This window comes from Solanum tuberosum, unplaced genomic scaffold (genome assembly GCF_000226075.1).
Source record: "Solanum tuberosum cultivar DM 1-3 516 R44 unplaced genomic scaffold, SolTub_3.0 scf00072, whole genome shotgun sequence".
In the NCBI taxonomy this organism is placed as follows: Eukaryota; Viridiplantae; Streptophyta; class Magnoliopsida; order Solanales; family Solanaceae; genus Solanum; species Solanum tuberosum.
In genome coordinates this window covers 783,052-784,267 of record NW_006238999.1, presented here as the reverse complement: position 1 = coordinate 784,267, position 1,216 = coordinate 783,052, and positions in this window count along the sequence as shown.

The following is a 1,216-nucleotide window of genomic DNA, read 5'->3' as shown; positions in this document are numbered from 1 at the left end:
ATGAACGAACGTATAATGAAATAGAACATCGAATCAGAAATATCGACAAATTCTTGTGAGTCCTCATAAAAGTAAATTATGGAATGACAACATTTTCTTAGAAGTGCAAATAACACGATAAATGTTTATCCCTACCTGTTATTTATACCAAATCGATTCAAATTACAAGGTAATTAAATATTTATGCATATTCAATTGCAGATATGAATTTTGGTGTTATATATTTATTGATTTGGTGTAAGCATCGATTGAAGTCTGCAGATATGAATTTTGGATGTATTCGATCTCTCCAATTTCGAAAAGGATTAACTCATACTATTATAAATAAATTTATAATTAGAAGGGAATTAAACTACCCAGGGAAAACTAATATGCTTAGAGGAGAATATTTTATTCTAATTGAGCTAATGCTTAATCAACTTCTCTAAGGACGTTTAATATAATTAAAGTAAAACATAGCCACTAGCATTTGGTTGACATATAGTTAATACCAATACATTTATTTAATATTTATATAAATATTGACACAAATGTGCCATGAATTGACATACAACTATATTAATGTGACATTACTTGACATTTATTTTATCACTAATTGCTTGTTGCAATTTTGGAAAATTAAGTTGAAGCAATAACTTCTTTAAATGAAGCAAATAAATAACTTCTTATAATTTTGGTTGGCAAAAAAAGAAAAATAAGAAATAAATACCAAAAAGAAATTAAAAGATTAAACATATATAGCCCATATGGCCTAAAAAAATGAAAAGATTATTGAGTATGATTCATAAATCCATAGGGTACTAGGTTGTTGGCCATGATTAGGACATCATATACCCCACTTTTTAAACTATATGCATTATGATTTTTATATTGCCCTAACTTAGTAATTTTTGTTTTATAATTATTTGGTATTTGAAAGAGAGCGGAAGTCTTGAAGAAATAGTAAATTGTTTTTATAAAGTTTATATTATTAATATAGATCATATGTTTTAGTAGCTAGTGCACGATAAGTTATTTAGATTTATATTCTTTGAGGTATGATCCTTCTTCATACATTGCGTGATCAATGAAAAATGTGATTTACTATATGAAATTTGAATATTTATTATAGGGATAAAGGTCTGAAAAATACTCCAACTTTGGTCGGATTTGCTGTTGCGATACTAAACTTTCATGAGGACCTATTACCTCCCTAGACTATTTAATACCGTATTTT